This window comes from Nannospalax galili, unplaced genomic scaffold (genome assembly GCF_000622305.1).
Source record: "Nannospalax galili isolate Female #2095 unplaced genomic scaffold, S.galili_v1.0 scaffold2227, whole genome shotgun sequence".
In the NCBI taxonomy this organism is placed as follows: domain Eukaryota; kingdom Metazoa; phylum Chordata; class Mammalia; order Rodentia; family Spalacidae; genus Nannospalax; species Nannospalax galili.
In genome coordinates this window covers 350,383-370,141 of record NW_008356468.1, presented here as the reverse complement: position 1 = coordinate 370,141, position 19,759 = coordinate 350,383, and the positions used below count along the sequence as shown (strand labels likewise).

At 49.6% G+C, this 19,759-nt stretch overlaps 1 protein-coding gene across 3 annotated transcripts in view; it reads left to right on the top strand.

The window, feature by feature from the left end:
- Cdh22 (cadherin 22) overlaps positions 1-19,759 on the top strand; it is a 128,090-nt gene that overhangs the window by 14,247 nt on the left and 94,084 nt on the right. Inside the window, exon 2 of one of the 3 annotated variants that reach the window (XM_017803633.2) lies at positions 8,763-8,827. The exons of the other annotated variants lie outside the window; for them this stretch is intronic. The gene's annotated coding sequence lies outside the window, so the exon portion shown is untranslated. The remainder of the gene's footprint in view (positions 1-8,762; positions 8,828-19,759) is intronic. 3 annotated transcript variants of the gene reach the window in all.

The window sequence follows — 19,759 nt, the reverse complement described above, 5'->3', positions numbered from 1 at the left end:
CGGGAGGGGGTGGGAGGGGGGCAGGCACTGGCTTGGACTAGGGGTGAAGCCAACCTCAGTAGGAGAAACTGGGGAACAGGGAGAAGCTGGGGTCCCTCCCTGGAGTCTTGAGGGCAGCACCTGCCGAAGGCCTTGACACTTTTCTCTCCTCAATCACTCATTCTTATGCAACAACCAGGTAGTCCCAGGATAATAGGATTAGGTAGACTTAAATCCTCAAGGACTCTTTCAATCTAATGGGACATACACAGGCTTGTACACACACACACACACATGTGTACATACACACACATGCACACATATGAATGCATATACCCCAGTAGCCAGTGTATTTCTGCAGGGTGGACAGTGTCCAGGGAACACAGAGAACACTGTGGTCAACTCTGCCCTGGAGCAAATGACTTGGGCTCAGTCTTGAAGGTTGAATAGGAGCTCTCTCGGAAGATAATAGGAAGGACACATGGGAAGCCTCATAAACCAAGGCAGGGAGGTAGTCTCAGTTTAGCAGACAGTAAGTTTATGTGACTGAAGGCTTGGCCACCCAACAAATGGCAGATCGAGGAGCCTGGGTGCTGGATGGTCAGTGACCTGCCTGGTGTGTCACCTGGAGTTGGGTTGGGTTGGGGGCATGTGAAAGCTACTGGGCCTTTGAGGTGCTCAGTCCAAAGGTCTGTTTCCTGGAGGATAATTGGGGCAAGAGATGCTTGCCTTATGCCCAGACCATGTTGCAAGGATGTGGCTTGTCTGGCCTGACATCTCTGTGCTGTGTAGAAGTCTGAGCTGTTTTCATGTCACCTTGGCTGAGGATGGGGTGGGCCCAGCTCAGTTAGGGGAGCTAGGGATGCAGGGACAATTACAGTGTGTGTGTTGGGTGGGGGAGGACCTGTGTGGGCTCTGGGATAGACAGCTAGGACTGGCATCCATCACAGTATCAGTGTGGGACCCTCCCTTGGAGGGCTGTGGGGGACTGAGCATGTCACCGACCCTGAGTGACCAGGGGAAGGTGCTTCTTCTCTGATCAGTATCCAGGTGCAGGATACTCCTCCTTGCCTGGCTTTGGGTCACTATTCCCATTAAGATGGGGAGCAATTTTCCCTACCCCACCCCTTATCAATGTCAGGGCATAGTTGTGGTTGTCATAGTTGGAGGATACAATAGAGGTCGGACAGATACTAAGCATCATCTAGGGTCCAGGATGGTGAGAAGGCTCAACGGGGTAAAGACACCTAAGCCTGATGATCTGAATTTGATCCCTGAGATGCCCACATGGTGGAAGGAAAGAGCTGACTCCTGAAAGTTGTCCTCTGATCTTCCACTATGCACCATCGCATGTGAGCACCCCCACACATAAATAAGTAAACAAATCAATCAATAAATAATAAATGTAATAAAATTAAAAAGAAAAGAATGATCCAGTAGAAGCATCCCAGGGGCAGAGGTGGAGAAACTGAATCTTTTGGCTGTTTATGCAAATCAGATGCAGCTGTGAGAGTGGACCAGGGGCTGTTTGGACGCACACCCCACAGAGAAGTACAAGTGGTCTTGATGCTGGGCAGATCTGGAGATGTGGAGAGGCACTTGACCTCTCTGGGCTGTGCCTGCTTCATCAGGGACGGTAATTATAGCACCTAGCTAGGGAATGGTGAGAGGCTGGCTGAGACCATATGTGCAGATGGGGTGGGGAGAACAACACAGGAAATCAAGGGACCCCCACTGTGAGTCCCTGATCCAAAACCCCAGCCAGCTCCAGAGTCAGCCCGCCCTCCTCTCAGAGCTGGGTAGTCTTTGGCAACTTGCTAACCCCCTCCTTGCCTCCATGGCACTCAGTAGGCCAAGGATGTCATAGTGCTTAACTTGTGGCCAAATGTGGGGCAGGATTTTGAATGAGTGGAAGGAGACTGGGCACGGTGGGGCACATTTGCGTTCCTAGCACTTGGGAGGTGAAGGCAAGATCAGGAGTTCAAGAAGTTCAAGGTCATCCTCAACAACATAATGAGTTCAAGGCCAGCCTGGGCAACATGAGACCTTGTTTCAAAAACAAAGGAAGGAACAAACTGACATGTGGGGCCATGTAAGCTACTGTGGTTCTGAGGGTATGAATCTCATCTTGGACTGCACTTACCAGGAGGCAGAGACTGCTTCATGCAGGTCTCTGCCACTCTCCATGTCCCCACCCCCTCCCCCACAGGCCCCATTGAGGTCCTCTCTTACCCAGCCCAGACTGTGGATCCCACCACCCTCAGCATCTCCCACCCTGCTTGGCTGTAGTTTCTGAGTCCCGACACCTTGAGCCGGCTCTCCTTTCTTTCCTTCACCACCATCCTCAGAGTCCCTGGGTCAGCCAGGGCCAGGGATCATGGAGTGAGCTGAATCCATAGGGACATTGGGACAGGGGGCCCCCAAGACCCTCACAATGTGGCCCTGGCTCAGCTGGACAAGCCCTTTGGAGAATGAAAGAATTCTCTATGTGGTACTCTGGTCTGCAGTGGGGTGGGTCACTTCAAGCAATTTGGTGCCACCCTGGCCTCTGTGTGCCAGTCGATAGCAGCACCCTCCCTACTTATAATTAAGAAGTGTCCAGACAAGTGTTATCTAGGTGGCAAAAATCACCCTGGCAGAAAGCAAGCATGCCCGAGCTTGGCTGTAACATGTGAGCTTGGCTGTAACATCCTGTCCCACGATGTCCTGTAGAGAGGCTATGGAGTCCTGATCAGTGTCCTCACCTTGAGCAATCCACCCCCTTTCCTATCAGAGTTCCTGTCATAGTGTCCCAACCAGCTGACTATAAGCATGTGGGGCCAGTCCCAAGTGCTCAGCCCCAGCCAGAACCATGAACCCTCATTTTAAATCCACACCTTTAATCTGCTCACCATCCTCAGTTCAACCCCTGCCCTCCCCCATGGCCCAGGGGAATCCTTGGCTCTGGGGAGAGGTAAGAAGGGCCTCAGGAGTGGCCTATGTACCCACTATTGTTCATCCATGTGTTTAAATAAACACTTAATGTGCACATGCTCCGTGCTGCACTCCAAAACAGAGGAGATGGTCCTACTGTCTACCAAGAAGACAGATAAACGGACAGGTCATTGCAACCAAAGATTCCCCAGTCATTAAAGGACTAAGCCCTCCATGTAAGGGTCAGCACTTAGCAAGGAAGACAGGGCTGCTGTACTTACAGACCTGGCCCGAGTCAGGCAGCAGAACTTTTGGATCAGGTTTGCTATTCTACTGGGTGGGTAGAGGGGAAAAAGTGTTGTTAGGGCACAGCTTGTGTGGGGTGGTATTTATCTTATGTTTCCAGGGAAAGACTCTGAGGGTCAACTAGTCAACCAATTGAACAGGCTTCTAAAGGGAGGGACAGAGGGATGGAGGGAGGGAGGGAGAACAGTCAGATAGAGACATGGGGCAATAAGAGAGACAGAAAGACAGAAAGATAGACAGAGACAAAGGGACAAAGACAGAGTCACAGACAGAAAAGGGAGGAGAGAGAGAGAGAGAGAGAGAGAGAGAGAGAGAGAGAGAGAGCCAGGAAGACATAAGGTGGGGTGGGATTCCAGGCAAGAAGGCCAGCAGGTGCAAAGGCCCTGAGGTGGAATCCTACCTGGTGTGTTCAGAGAACAGATGGGGAATAGAAGAGAAGGGGTGTTGGGAAAGGTCAGAGGAGTCACATGAAGTCAAATCTTGCTGGCTCTTACAAGCAGTTTTACTCTGAGTAAGAAGCCAAAGGAATTTGTAGAGAAGGACACGCTGTGATCTGATTCATGTTCTAACATCCCGGCTGAGAGCAGGCTGTGGGCTAAGGGCAGAAGTGAAGAGGCTAGCTGGGAGGCTGTCTCAATAACCCAGGTGAGCGATGACACCCGTGTGGTCCAGACTGCTGACAGCCATGATGGTCAGGTTCTGGATCTATTTTAAGGCAGTGCTGGCAGAATTCGCTGATGGATAGGATGCAGGGTGTGAGATGGAGCGAAGTCAAGGATGACTCTGAGGTCTTCAGCAGAAGCAGCTGGGATAATGGAGTTGCCAGTTACTGAAGGGAGAATTGAAGAGGGGCAATTCTAGCATTTATTTTATTTCATCATTATTTGTGTGTCAGGGGCATGGTCACAAGCAGTTTGGAGAACATTTTAGACTTCTACTTTGGACAAGCAGGTGACTGTATGGTTTGGGGCTTTGGGAGAGATGTGATGTGGAGACACTCATTTGGGTGCATCGTGAATCCCTGGGGCCTCCAGATGTGGGATTCCATGTGGTTGCCTAGGGATGAGGTATAGACAGAAGAAAGAGTGGCACTGGGGCCCCAAGTTTGGAGGCAGATGGGCAAAGGGGAGCAGTGAAGGATCACAAAATAAGAGCACTAGAAAGGACTTGGGAAAAGGAGGATGAGCTCAGTCTAAGGTAGTCACATGGCCTTCATATACTGGAGAGGACTTTGGAAGCCTTGTTTTGAGTGGGAAGGGCAGTCCAAGGAGGAGGAACAGCAGATGCAAAGGCTCAGAGGCCTACAACCCATCGCAAGGCAAACTGAGGATATGGTCCCCAGTCCCCCAGAATGTGGCTTCCCCCTACCCCCCAAGTCAAAGAAGAGGCCACCTTGGAGTCTTCCATGATGACTCTCCCCACCCCCTGCCCCATAGGTTTCCAATTATCTTCTGAGGAGTCTACCTTCTGTGTATCTCCAAACCCACCCCTTTCTCCCCATCCTCCAGGCCCCCAGGCCACCATTTGTGTCCCCTGGACAGCAGCCTCCTGTTACCCTTCCCTTTCTTCCAGAGCCACCCAGTGAGGACCCCAGCAGGAAGCGGGGAGGACAGCCTTCAATGATTGCCTATATTAGGTGTGAAATTTAAAATTTAACAAGAACCGTGAGACCCTGCGTGCTGCCAGTGCCACCCTTTTTGGCTACCTGCCTCCCCTGTTGAAACCGACCTCCCTCCCCATCACTCCTGCTTTCTGGCCTTCCTCCTTCAGCTTCCTTAGTCTGGTGCATCCCACCCTGCCCCAGGGCCTTGACTCATGCTGTTCCTTCTGTGTGGCTGCTCTCTCCCCCTCCTAGACTCAGAAGGGTCCTCCTGGGAGACCCTTCTCTGGATGCCAGTCTGGCCCAACCTTGTTGATGCCCTCCTAACAAAGTCATGAGTTAATGACAGCAACAGCTGACAGTTACTAAGGGCTCTGTGCTCAATAGGAAACCAAAGTGTGTTAAATGTTTTACATAGATCACCTGCTCAGGTTGCTCCTTACACAATCCTATGACAGCTTAAATTCTATAGCCAAGAAAATTGAGGGTCAAAGGGCCACTGGTGCAAGGTCACACTGATAGAAAAGAGCTAACCTGGCCTCTGGCTCCAGGCAACCTACCTCTAGGGCCCATAGACACTTGTGTTTCCTGCATGATCTTACACTCAAGTGAAGGACATGTCTTCCTTACTGCTTCCTCCCCAAGTCCCTCAGAGAGCTCAGTAAATGTTTGTTGAATGAATGAAGGATTGATTGAGTGAATATCTAAATAGGAGTTTGAGCTGCACTGGGCTGGTGATGTAAGGATGCCAGCAAAGGAGGCCAGAGCCACAGACAGAACGGGAGGAACTCCAGAGCAGACAGATGAGTGGAGGCTTGGCCACAGGCCATGGGAGCTGGGCTTTCTGGAGCAGATGAGGGCAGAACTCAGATAAGTATTTAAGAAAGATCCCGCTGCTGGCTGTTGTGAAGGAGCAGAGGTGGGGTCTGTCCCTGCCCGGCAACCAGACTGGACTGGTACCCACCCCCCTCCACTTGGCCCCATTAGCATTCTGCTTGCGGCTGGGCTCCACAATTAACACAAAGGTACAGTCATTCATTCTGACTGGCGGACTCGGGGGATCAGCAGATCGGGGGCTGGCTGCGCCCGGCTTCTGCTGGGAAGGCATGTCACAGCACAGCGGCCACCGAAATGAAAAGCTATTAATAATGATCCCGGAACTTCACTCCCATCAGCTGTTTGTTTAAAGGTGTTCCGTACTCGGAGCCGCCTGATTTATGTGGGCAATAACTGCGCCCTGGTCGGCCCGCACTTTTTAAAGCAGTGCTAATGGGGTGCAACCAGGATCCCTAGGGAAGCTGGGGAATGAGGCTGGAGGACCAGGCCTGATCAGGCTCAGACCTCAGCTCCCTGCCCTGTACCATCTTAAAAGGGCCTGGGTGTGAAAAGGGGGAGACTTAGGAGAGCTGGATTCAAATCCAGCTTGACTCTCTACCTCAGTTTCCCCACTTCCACTTTTGGTAAGAGGCCTGTTGGCAGGAGGAGACTGAGGTGCATAGAGCAAGCACTTAATAATGTCTTAGCTTCTCTCTCTCTCCGTGAGAATCTGTATGGGTATGGGTACATGTGGGGGGGGGATTTCTGAGCATGGGATGCACATGCATGTGGAAGCCAGGGGTCAACCTCAGGGGCGTTCTCTTTAGATGCTATTTGCCTTGATTTTGAGACAGGCTCTCTCACTGACCCTGGAGCTCACTGAGTAGGCGAGGCTGGCTGTCCAGCCAGCACCAGGGATCCTCCCGTTTCCTCTCCCCGGTGCTGGGGTTACACACACTTGCCACCACACCTGGCTTTTTATGTGGTTGCTGGGGCTCGAATTTAGATTCTCATGGTTGCGCAGCAAGCACTTTACCTACTAAACTATCTCCCCAACCTCTCTTTTCTTAGTGAAAAAAATTCCAAAAACTGTCCCTAACACCTGCCCAGCCCTCTCCTTGAGAACCATTCTATCCACACTCAATGCTTAACAAAGATCGGCAATCGTACCTGATGTTGAACTGGCTGAAGGCTTCATAATGATGCTGGGGTGCTGTGCTCATTCTATAGATCTTGAAACTGAGACTCTGGAGGAAGAGAGGTACCTCAGGCCACTCACCAAAGTCCACTGCATTGTGAGTCCTGAACGGGCAGGATGGAATGTGCACTGTCCATCACTGGATGCTGAGCCATTGCAGTGTCAGTCACATAGCAGGAGCCCGATACATGATTGTTGATTGAAAAGAAATGCATCAGACCCAAATCTTTGGCTCAGAGGCCTACTCTCCATCTGTCCTTCAATCCCAGGAGATGCACATCCTATCCCCAGCTTTAAGTATTTACTCCAGGGCTTCTCAGTCTTGGCCCTACTGATGTATTAGATTAGACAGTTATTTGTTGGGGTTGTCTGTGTGGTTTGGGTATTTGGTAGTGTCCCTGGCCTCTACTCACTAGATCCCCACAGCAACTCCCTAGTTGTGACCAGGGGAGCAGTCTCCAGATGTTGCAAAAGTTCTGAGGATGGTGACATCATCCCCATGTAAGAGCCACTGAAGTTGGAGCTTTCTCCAAATGGGCCACAGATTTGGCCCAAAGAAGTTTGTGTTATAGTTGGAGCTATGGAAGAGGAGAGTTGAGTGCATCTCCTGGTCGATGACAGAGGAGAAATCTCCCTCTTGGCCTCTAGGGAGCCTCTAGGGAGAAATATTCCTCTGCCAGAACCAAGCACCAGGTATTTCTGCTAATGATGCTGCTCTGGTCCACAGACAGGATGGTCAGGGGACACACAAAGATGAGCTTCCCAGAATGCACTGCTGTACCTGAAGATAGAGGGTCCCTCTTAGGTTCTGAGGTGAAGGAGAAAGATGAAGACCAGGAGTGATCAGGGCTGGGTAGAGTGACCAGGTGGAGGAAGGTACAATCCAAGCGAAGACAGAGAGGCAGGAGTTGGGTGGAAGGGGATGGAGAAAATGGCCTTGTACCGTAATCCTGGGACAGGACATCCTGGGACTGCACTGCCCTGGATAGATGCCTCCCCAGTGGGCCCTCCTTCCCACTTTCCCCTACTGGAGATGCTGTTTTTCTCTGGCCCCTGTCATCCCCTATAAAACTCTCACAGGACTCATTACACAAAGGTGATCAAGAGAGAGAGGAACCTGTGTAACATTGGCCTCAGACGGGCTCCAATATCAGACTGCAACTTACAATCCTGTGGCCTTGGTCAAGTCACATAACCAAGAGTGATATCCAAAATATTTAACAGCTGCCCCAGCAGAGGCCTCCACCAGTGGGGACACGTAAGATGGAAAATAGCTAATGAGTGGGGCCGGATGTGGGTCTCATGTCTGTACCCGCATCAACACCCAGACCATGTGACCACATACACATCTGTCTGAGGGGCCAGTATGTGAAATGGATGTAAAGCACCCAGCACAGCAATATGTATACAATAGGCATTCAGTAAAGCTTTGTCAGTTTCCCCAGAGGACCCAGAAGTACTTAGGCTGTAATTCTCATCATTAGACTTCGAGCCTGGCAAAGACTTCGCTTTGCAAAGTTGTTTCGTAGATCTCTGCATCCAGCAGGAATCAGGTTCAGGGACCCAAGAGGTGGTCTGGGTGCAAAACACACCACCTGTAACTAGCATCCATGGAGTACCCCTTGAGGCCCCAGCTGAGGCTGTGAGTCCTACACCCCCATCCCAGGCACTTCACACTGTCCTGGGGTCCTAGAACACCATTCACCCAGGAGGACTCAGATCCGTCACTCCATCCTGGCCCACCTAGCCCCCTCTCGGCATGTTTAGGCAGCTTGTCATTACAAAATCCATTTTCTTATCTCTCCTACCATATCTATTTTTCTAATTCTTACTTAACGAGCTCCCCTGAAAATAAGAAAATCATTGGAACAATTTCCTTAAGTGTGAAAGATTAGTCTGAAATCGGCATTAAGGGGACTAATTGCCTTCATTCTCCCACCTTTCCGACAGCCATTTGTGAGCAGTGAGAGCTCATTCGTCTGCTGCTCTGGGGAGTCCATCAACACTGGCCTGTGGTGAGATCTTCCCTGCCTGCCTTTGGTCTCTGGGGTCTGCATGTGTCTGTGTGTGCACTTGGGTTTGAGAGAGTCTAAGGGGAGCAGAGGGGATTGGGAGACAGGGCAGAATAGCCCTCAACTCTGACTCCATGCACGGTGACCCCTTAGGACTCTGTATATAAGCAAGGATCCAGGTCACAACTGGGTGTTGGTGAGCACCAGGGCAGGTGCCAGCATGAGCCAGCAGTACCCAACCTGGTAAGCTTCTATAGGCCTGGGTTCCCAGCTCCTTCTCTGAGTGACAGTGTGCCAGTCCCTCCACCTCTCTGGGCCTCAGTTTCTTCATCTGTCAAATGAGTGGATTTTTTTTTTTTTTTGTAACCATGGTAATAGCAACAGTGTGTGGTTGCTACAGAAGGCAGGCTCCTCCTACCCAGTAACTCCACCCCCTTGAGCCTCACTAGGGTGTGGAGAGGCAGTATTATCACCAGTGTGGTGTTCTGATAACCTAGTGGAGAATCAAGGTGTTAAAGAGCCAGATCACATAGAGTGTGGGTTCAGAGCTGGACCTTAACCAGAGTGTCTGATTGCTCTGCTAGATCTCCAGCCCTCCACCAGCCCACAGCACTCCTGGAGGGATACCTTGCTTCCTTCCAAACCTCAGTTTTCATCTCTGCTTCTTACATTGGCCGGGTGTGTTGAGGGCCACATGCTGCATTGCACTCTAAACAGAACGTGACTTGGAAAAGTAAAGGACAGTAATGGAGAAGCTGGCTTGAGGGAGGAGGACCCGGGAAAGGGCAAAGGTTGTCAGGAGCACGCGCACCGAGTCTGGGCAATCCTGGAGACAGGTCCCCGAATCTCTGGACCTCCAGTTCCCCTATACTTGGCCAGCTGCCCCAACTTCTGCCTGCAGCATGGAAGGGCCTCCTTCCTCAACGGGACAGAGCTGCAAGGCTTGTGACTATGAAGCAGGTTGACAAATGGTGACACCCCAGAGTGGGCATGGTTTCCGGGCTCAGCGTCCAGCCTTGCACCTGGTGTGGGGGAGGGGTAAGCTCCCACCCACTCCCTACTTCCCTTCCCTCCAGGGTGGGGAGAATTCACTGGGGGAGGTGGATAAGCACTGAGAAGACCACGGGAACATCTTCCATTTTCCATTTAACCACCCGATATTGAATTATAAATAATTCATACACCTGCCAAACATTTGATTAAAAGAACCCAATTCTCACTGCATTTGTCAAGGGGTAAGAATTGCATTTGGTGTTTTTATTTTAATCTGTCCTTTAACTCTTTTACGAATATTTATTTATACTTGGCTGTCAGGTTTTATTCTATTTGCCCTGATTTTATTCGGGCTGTAGCTGGCATTTTTTCCTTTCCTTTTTTATTTTGTCACTTGTGCCTGGTAGTCATGCGTTTGAGAGCCCAGAGGTAATAAATAAGAAAGCCAGACTCCTTCCGTTCAGCTCTGCGTGCTCCCACCCCACCCCATCTTCACCCACTGTTTATAGGCCCCCAGGTCCCCAGTGCCCACCCAGAGGGTTAATCTACTCGGAACCCCTGTGCAAAGTGCAGAGTTTCAGCAGGTGCCCATTTCTGCATCCCACCCCTGCCCCACTACTGCCTTCTCTTTCCTCTTTGCCAAGAGCAGAGTAAACACTCAGTAAGTATACATTGCATGACAAAGAGAAGCATCGTCATTAGTTCATTAGTGTACACACTATCTTTGGGGATGAAAAGGGTGTGTTGGTATGCACTAAATTCAGTGGTTGAGAGGTGCCAGTGGACCCTAGTGCTAAAGAATGTCTAAACCAGGGTGTGTGGGCTTCAGCATCTTGCAAGGCGCTTCCGCTCCGTGGTCTGCATTTCCTCATCTGCGGGAGGCATCTGCAACATGGCACCCACATCAGAGATGGGCAGAGGAGCTGTGCCCAGCATTCAGGTTGCACTGAGAAAATGCCAGCTGCTATTTTGATCATAAATGGTCATCTCCCCTCTCATCTTGACCATAGTCCACCTCCCTTTCCTGCTTCTCCCTCAAGAGGGAAGATTTGGACATGTGTGATATTATCCTGAGTGCCAAGCGTAGTTCAGCAGATGTGTCTGTGACAAGCAAGAGAAAGGGACGCTGACCGCTTCCCTTGTTGGCTACCCACCTTTGCAATAACACACGTTGTTTGTTGGAGAGCTTACATGGGTCGGTTTGTGAGTTGACATAAAAACTTGTTTCTGCCAAGTGACTCAGGTGAGCTGGGAATTTACTTGAGACCTGTGTTGATGCTGTCTGAATACAAAGGTACAGGATGCTGCCGCCCTAGAAAGGCTGTCATGGTGACAGCAGCAGGCAGGACTAGGTGGAGCCTTTGTTTGGCTCATGAGACATATTCCCATATACATAGTTTCTCCCAACGACTGTAAAATCCTAGTGATTGGTCAGGCATGGTGGCACACACCTGTAACATTAGCATCGGGGAGGCTGAGGCAGGAGGATTGCCATGGGTTCAAGACCACCTTGTACCACATAGCATCTCCAGAGTATTTTTAAAAACTTTATTTTTATTTTTAATTATATGTATGTGTGTGGGTCTGTGTACTTGTGAGTGCAATACCTGAAGAGACCAGAAGGGGGTGCCAGATCTCTGGAGCTGAAGTTACAGGTGGTTGTAAACTGCCCAGTGTGGGTGTTGGGAACCAAACTCAGGTACTCAGGAAGAACAGAAAGTGCTCTTAACCACTGAGGCATCTCTCCAGGCTACATCTCCAGAATTTAAAAACAATCATCTAGTCACCCTACTGTCCCCTGGCCTCCTTCAGCCTTCCAGTTATCTCAGGGGACTAGAAATAAACTCAGGGCCCTGTCTATCAGCTAAGCTGATTACCTCAGGTCCCTTGCTTTAGGGCTATCTCAAAGCCAACTCCATACAATGCATTAAAACATATTTTTCAAATCTATCTATCCCTATCTATCTATCTATCTATCTATCTATCTATCTATCTATCTATCTATCTATCTATCTATCTATCTATCTATCTATCTATCTATCTATCTATCTATCTATCTATCTATCTATCTATCTATCTATCTATCTATCTATCTATCTATCTATCTATCTATCTATCTATCTATCTATCTATCTATCTATCTATCTATCATTTATTTGTGTGTGCATGGGTGCACTTGTGCCCAGAGGTCAGAGGAAAGCCCACAAGAGTCAGTTGTTTTCTGTTCCTACCCTGGGGGTCTCAGGGATTGAACAGATTTTCATGTTTTACAGTAAGCACATTTACTTGTTAAGCTATCTTGCCATTCCACATCATTTTTTTTTTTCCTTGAAGCTTACCTCCATATTTCAGTTCCTTGATGAAATCTTCAATGACTCCTTACTGCCTTCAAGGTAAAGTTCAAGATGGCCTCAGGAGCCTGGTATGGTGGTGCAGGCCTAAAATCTCAGCACTCAGGAAGCAGAGGCAGGAAGATCACCACAAATTCAAGGCTACCCTATTCTACATAAGAAGTTCCAGGCTAGGGGCTGGAGAGATGGCTCAGCGGTTAAGAACACTGGTTGTTCTTGCAGAAGACCCGGGTTCGAATCCCAGCACCCACATGGCAGCTAACAACTGTCCATAACTCCAGTCCCAGGGGATTTGACAGCCTCTTCTGACCCAGACAGGCATTACACGACATGGATGTACTTACCTACATGCAGGCAATGGACACATACACATAAAATAAAAATAATAAATAAAATTTTAAAAATAAAATAGATAAAAAATGGCCCAAAGATCTGAGCCCAGCCACCACCCTCACTCCTGGGTGCGTCTGCCACCCAGTTAGACTGTGGTAACTTCGGTCATCATTGATAATCTAGCATCTCATTTTTCTGAAGCCAAATCACAGTGGCCTGAGCATCTGCTTCATGTCGGGCACTGTGGTTGGCATGGTGTTTAGGAGTGAGTCAGACTCAGCCTGAGGTATTCGGGCCCCTACTTACAGTCAGAGAAACTTGGAAGAAGAGAGAAAGACGCAGCACCTGGCTAGCGGGGCCTCACTCTAGGCCCTTTGCACCCCAGAAATCTGCCAACTGGGTATGATTTTGCAGAGCAAAGTTTGGTCAAGGTCATGTCCTGGTAAATGACAAAGCTGAGACTCAAATCCACGTTTCCTGAGGCAGAGCCTGAAGGTGCATCCTAAGCACCACAATACCTCCCAGAAAATAGGGGGGATAGTCCCAAGAGGGAAAGCACCCTCCAGACCACATGACTGAGATCATGGGACTTCTGGGTAAAGACACCAGGTCCCCCAAGAAGCAGTTCAGAGAATGGGACCCTGGCCACCATTATCCTAAGGACAGGGGGTTGATGGGCATCTTAAAAAGCTTTTTCCTGGGGCTTGAGAGATGGCTCAGCAGTTAAGAGCACTGGCTGCCCTTAAGGACCTGGGTTTGATTCCCATCACCCACATGGTGGCTAACAACTGTCCGTAACTCCAGTTCCATGACACGGGTGCACTTACATACGTGCAGGCAATACACTCATACACATAAAAAATAAGTAAATGAATTGTATAAGAAACACATGATATGTATTTCCTGTATGGCGTGGTAGTACCCAGCCATAACTGCAGCATTTGGAGGGTTGAGACATAAAGATCATTGTATGCTCCAGGACAACTTGAGCTACACAACGAGACCCTGTCTCAAAACACCAACTAACAAACAAAAACCAACAAAATGGAAAAATAAGCATATGAGCCCAATTTGAAGAGTGGGGAGGCCATGGAAGCAGTTCAACCCCTTCCCCACTACCTTCAATCTGGCCTTGTCCTGCTGCCTTGGTGCTGGGGCTATGACGAACTTGTGTGTCATCTACACCAATTTTAGATTCAGGCACATGTTCCATGTACCTCCAGCATATAAGTAGCATTGTCTCATATTTCTTGATGCAAATGCATTCATCCTGGGTGCATCACCATGCAGTTTGCTTTCTCCCTTCCAACAATATGTTTTGAAACATTCATATATTTAGCTCTTCCCTGTCACGTCACGGGCTGTGCTGCACGTTTCATGTGGTGAGCACGTGCTATCCTCTTTGTCCACTGCCTCACCTGCGGGTGGAATGGTTTCCTGTTTATCTGCAGTGTGTGGGGACTGTTGTCTGTGACTATCGTCTGTGTGCGAGTTGTCAAAACACATCACTCTCTCCAGCACCGGCTCGGGTGTGGCTTTGTATATTTTCCATTGCTTATTCATTTAAATCTTTTGCATTTTATATTTTATTTATTTATTGGGGGCGACGGGGACAGGGTGGGCACACACACAATGGTAAGCTTGTGGAGGTCTGAGTACAACCTGCTGGAACTGGTTTTCTCCTTCCACCATGTGGGTTCCTGGGATGGAACTCAGGTCAATAGCCTTGGCAGCAAGCACCTCTACCTGCTGAGCCATCTTGCCAGCCTATTTATTTAATTAGTTCTTGGCAACAAGATCTCAAGTAGCCCACAATGATCTCAAACTTACTACATAGCTGAGGATGACCTTGAACTTCTGATTGTCCTACCTCTACCTCTCTAGTCCTGGGGGTATTATGTGAGTCATCATGCTTGGTTTATGCAGTACTGGGGATCAAACCCAGGGAGTCGTGCAGCTTGAACAACTCTGTCAGCTGACCTATATGCCCAGTCCCTATTTTCACAGTTGGAATCTTCACAGCCTGGGCCTTGGCTATGTTCTAGAATGTTGTGCATCTCACCATGTAGCACCATCACATGGTTTCAGATGGGAGAAGATGCTGAGGCCCAGGGTACTGCAGGACTCAACTTCTTGCCAAAGACTTGGAGGACTAGGAAGGGTCTAGCCCAGCCCTTGGCGATCTTGAGCCCAGCACAGCATTGTCCCCAGCAGTCACCTCTCCCTCTACTCATCAGGTTTCAGGACAAGAGCCTCTGGGAAATCAAGCTGGGCCAGGTGTGTGGAGGACACACGGAAGGCCACACGGCCACAGAGGTTTGTTTCCAGCATCGGGTAGCCACCAGGGCCTCGGCCTGTAGCCTAAGGAATTAGTGACGGGCCTAGAAACCCAGGGCAAGAACAGTGGTCAACCCAAGAGTCAAAGGTGGGCACTGTCTCCAGAAAAACACCCCTAAGAGGGAGGGGCAGGAGGATGCTCCCCAAGGAGCCCCAGGAGCCAGGGGTGCCTCTTGCGTTCTGAACCCCTTCCAATTCTCCCTTCTTTTCCTCTCTTACTACCTGTGCCCTTGGCCTCCTGTACATTTATGTCACCACTAAGACACATCTCTCCTTTAAAAAATCCCCTCTGGACCCCAAAGTCCTCTTCAGCTACATTCCCTCTCTCTCTCCTGCCTTCTCTTCCTCCCACAAAGCCTGACTTACCAAGTTGCCTTGTTTTTCTCTCTCTCCCACTCAGTGCTCAGTCAGCCCACTGCCATCTGCTGTCTACCCTATCCCCTCTACAACCAGCACAAGGTCAAAGGGTCTGTCCTCAGCTCGGATCCTTTCTCCCCTCATCTGGGACCTCCCTTCTGCTTCTCTCCTATCCCTCTCCCCACTCCTCTGCCATCGTCACCATCTAATCCTCCATCAGCCCTTTACCTGTTTGACACTTATTAGCTCAAAAAAATACAAATAAGTATAGAGATGAAAACAAACAAAAATGACTTTAAGTTCCACCAACCTGCTACTTTCTGCTGATATGTTTCAAAGCACATAGATGTGGCCTGTGTGTCGCACATTGGCACGTTCTTTATAGACAGAAATGACAAGAGGCTGGGCACCTCTGCCACCTGGCCAGTGGCTCTTCAGAGGTGAGTCCTGTTAAGAAGCCCCTCACAGTCTTCCTGTCTCAGTCTTCTGCCTCCACAGGATGTTTCTAACCTCATCCACCACTCTGCTCAGGCCAACCTGGCCTTCTTACTCCCTCACACTGGCCTCAAGTCATCTCAGCTACTGTTGGGTGGTATCTCTGGGGGTCAAGGTCCAAATCCCTTCTGTCACCCTGGGTAGCTGGAAGTGTTCATTGGATTGAGTCCCGGCCACAGTGCTCAGGCCTTGGACTGCCCTGATCTATTTTCTTCATCTGTGAAGTGTAGGGAACAGTGGCCCATCCTCCCAGTATGTTCTGGGTTTGTGGTTTGAAGGAGATGCCTCTGTCCAGGTACCATAGCACCCCTCCCAGGCACGAAGTCCCTGCTCAGCATGCACTAGTGATGTGCCATTACCCAGCAGCCCTCCCTTCTCTGGCCTCCCACATCAGATCCATCACCAGGACTGTCAGTTCTCCCAGGCTGGCTGGCTTAACAGCCTCCCACCCAGCCTCCCTGGATCAACTCCGGCCCTTCCAAGGGCTCTTCTTTGACAGCTAGAGTGATTCTTTAAAAGGTAAATCTAATCACTGTCACTCTCCTGTTGAGGCCCTCCAGGGATCACTGGCATGAGTGGGTAAAGCCCAGGGCTTGCCTTGAGCAGGCCCTACAGACACACAGCTGGGTGGATATGCATCGGGAGCCACCCAGCTGTGTGTGACCAGCATCTTTTTACTGGTGCCCTGCTGGTTGACATGACACAGCTGATGTGTCTGAGGTCCTCTACAGACTGGCACCAGCCACCCTACCAGCAACACTCTCCCCCATTCCCTGTTTGTTCCAACTAGAGCAAACACATTACATTTCCCCCAATTAGACAACACTTTGGAACTCATTCCCCAAAAGGGCTTTCTGTCCCCAGAATAGCCTGTAGTAAAGTTTAGCCCACTCTGACTGCTTAGTGCTAGGGCCAGGCAGGTCCCTCCATCCCTGGCTTAGTTTTTTTCTTTGCCAGTCCCTCTCCTAACCAGAGGCCCTTTGGGGGTGAGAGCCTCATCCACCCTGTTCACCACATGTGTTCAACTTCCTGCACAGAAAGAACGCAGATGTCTGTTGAGTCCCTTACAAATTCAGATACTCAACAAATATTTGTTGGGCATCTTTCTGTCACGCGCTTTTCCGTCCTAAGGGCACACGAATGAAAGAAATCAACAAGAACTCCTAACCACATGACACAAATGTGTCAGTGTGGAAGCGGCAAAGCAGAGAAAAGCACAGTAAAGGGCTGGAGAGATGGCTCAGCACTGGCTGTTCTTGCAGGAGACCCAGGTTTGAATCCCAGCACCCAGCACATGGCAGCTAACAACAGTCTGTAAATCCAGTTCCAGGGGATCTGACACCCTCTTCTGTCCTCCGCAGGCACAGCACAACATGGGTGCACTCACATATATGCAGGCAATACACTCATACATATAAAATAAAAATAAATAAATAAAGCACAGTAAAGGGAGCTGGTGAGATGGCTCAGCAGGTAAGAGCACGGACTGCTCTTCCAGAGGGCCTGAGTTCTGTGCCCAGCACTCACATGGTGGCAGCTCATAACTATCTGTAGCTTCAGCTCCAGGGGATCTGATATCCTCTTCCACCACACACAGACACTGTACTTTTTTTTTTTTTTTTTTTTTTTTTTTTTTTTTTTTCAAAGCACAGTAAATACAGGAATCACAGGACAGTCAGAGGGTAATCAGGGCTACATAAAATACAGAAGAGAGTAAAGACATTGGCCAAGCCTTGGAAAGAGATAGGCTGCCCTTCTCAGAGTGACTGGTTTGTTTCTTACTCTGAAAAGGTAATATTTGGGTAAGGATATTCAAATGGCAGAGTGCAGGGTATTGGGATGCTGCAGATATTGGGGCGAGAGCATCTAGCCAGAGGGCTGGACAATGCCAAGGTCTTTAAACATAGGCACAGCCAGCTAGCTGGAGGAGAGGGAGGGAGGAGAGAGGAGGCAGGGCTATGGTCAGAGAGGTCAAAGGGCAGATCATGTAGGGCCTTGTAGAGAGTCTGCCTCTGATTCTGAGAGGAAACAAGGCCATTTTTCCCTTGACAGCTTTACTAGCATAATTTACATACTATAAAATCACCGATTGTAAGGGCACACATAAGGAAATCCAGTAAATTACAGAGCTGGGCCCTTGCTACCACCATCCATCAGAACCTCTTTTACCCCCAAAGACCCTTCCTGCCTATCGGAATCAGTCCCTACTCCCACCTCCAACCAGGCGACATGAATCTGTCTTTCTAGAAAGGAAGTCTTGCAGTTCCCAGTGCTTTGTTCTGTCTTTTGCCTTCTCTTCTGTTGGAGCCTAGTGTGTCTCTGAGGTGTCACTGTATTGGCTCAGAGGCAGCCTGTCCCTTTGTGGCTCAGCAGAACCTCTTCCCAGGGACAGACCGCATTTGCCACCTCCACCCCCACAGGAGGTAGTGGGTCCATTTCCACTCTGTGGCTTAAACATGCTGCTGTAACCTTCGGTTATGCACCTCTGTGAGAATTTGTTTCCTTGTCTCTGACTAGATGGTGTGCTAAATTCATGTTTAACTTTTTAAGACCCTGTTTTCCAAATGGGCCACTATATGGAGATGTGTCTAAAGTGAGCGGATGTAAGCTGAGATTCTGGTAGGCTTATTAACATAATTGAGCAAACGCGCCAGGCTGAGGACAGAGTGGGCCTGGCACAGACAGGTACCCTGGACCCATGCCCAGGTTGGCCCTAAAGGTCTGGTGGAGGACCCAGGTCAGGCTACAAACCCAATTTGTCCAGTGCCAGGAAGGAGTTGAGAGACTGACTCGCCCGCTCCCTTCACAGGGCCCAATCTTCAGATAGCTTCCATGCAGCCAAAGCGTGAAAATCTTGAGTTTGGAAAAGAAGCCGCATCAGGCACAACTGTTCCGAAGCTGTGGAACCCTCTACCCCCAGGGAGATGACAAAATTTTCTTTGCAATTAAAATTCCTTTGAAACTGGGACCAAGGAAAATGCAGAGGAGAAAGCTTTTCAAATGGAAGGGAGAGAGTCTTCTGTAGTAATTACCATGTGTGCATTTCAACAAAGGCCATTTCCTCCTCCCTCCTGCCAGCGGCTGTGGGGAGCTGCCCCTGCTGGGCTCAGCTTTTGCAGTCACAGGCCTTAGCCCCTTTTCTGGACTGGACCCTGCTTCTGTGTCCACTTTACAGGCCCTGGGTCCCTCCCATATAACTAGTCTTGCAGTATGTGGTCCACTTCCCCTGAGTCCGCCCTTCCAGTCCAATGAATAGCTCATCTGCCCAGACGCAGTTCCATCTGTGTGCTTTCTGCTGCGATGGCCTGCCAGTGTCCCTTCCCTTCTCAGGTCACAGTCCTGCCTCTCACCGTTCACCAGCTCTGTTAGTATCTCAGGCAGAGCATGATGGGAGATTAAAGAGTAGGGATGCCAGTGGCCTAGCTTCACATCATTTATTCAATCAACAAATGTTATATTTATTTTTGAGACAGGGTCTCATTTAGATCAGGATAGGCTATAACCCTCAAGGCTTGCCCCCCAACAACTCACTTCCTCCAACTCACCCCCACCTCCTAAAAGTTGCACAGCTTCCCCTCAAAGCTCCACCACCTGGGACCCAAGTGTTCAAACACATAAGCCTATGAGGGACTTTGTTGGTTTGAAATAGAGTCTCATATACCCCAGGCTGACCTTGAACTCACTATGTAGCCAAAGATGACCTTATGCTTCTGATCCTCCTGCCTCCACCTCCAGAGTGCCTCTGGGATGGCAGGTTACACCAGGCCTCATTCGTGTGGTGCTGAGGATCAAACCCAGGGCTTCTTCCTGTGCACTGGGCTAGCACTCTACCAACTGAGCTACAGCCAAGTCCAACAAATATTTATGAAGCCATTAAAATGTGCCTCACGTTGCCCAAGTCTTAGAGATTAGCCATCTTCTGTGTTTGGAAACAGGTCCTGGGGTTTGGGGACCAGCCCTTCAGCTAGAAGAGGTAAGAATGCTGGATAAACTGTAAAAAGCATCTTATTAAAGCATGAAAGAACTGACAAGTAAGCTCTTTGTAAGGAATTACTAGGTCAAAGCTGAA